Raw genomic sequence first — 465 nt, 5'->3', positions numbered from 1 at the left:
ATTACTATAGACATGAAATCGCTATAAATACGTGCTTCTGACTCTATTCAGAGTGTTAGCACATTACTATAGACATGAAATTGCTATAAATACGTACTTCTCACTGTATTCAGAGTGGTAACACATTACTATAGACATGAAATCGCTATAAATATGTGCTTCTGACTATTCAGAGTGGTAGCAAATTACTATAGACATGAAATTTAATAGACAGAAGTTTGAAATGTTTATGTGCATTGCTATATAACCTTTAGCCCTAATTAATCCAATGTAAGATATTTTAGAATGAAGCCAGCCACTAGGGTACACGAAGCCGTGTTTATAGTGCCGGTCCCAAGCCCGGATACATGGTGAAGGTTGCGTCAGGAAGGGCATCCGGCGTAAAACGTTTAGCTAAATCAAATATGCAAATCAATACAATTTCCATACCGGATTGGTCGAGACCCAGGTTAACAACGACCGCCA

Source organism: Cynoglossus semilaevis, chromosome W, assembly GCF_000523025.1.
Source record: "Cynoglossus semilaevis isolate Cse_v1.0 chromosome W, Cse_v1.0, whole genome shotgun sequence".
Classification (NCBI taxonomy): domain Eukaryota; kingdom Metazoa; phylum Chordata; class Actinopteri; order Pleuronectiformes; family Cynoglossidae; genus Cynoglossus; species Cynoglossus semilaevis.
This window is presented reverse-complemented; position numbering follows the sequence as displayed.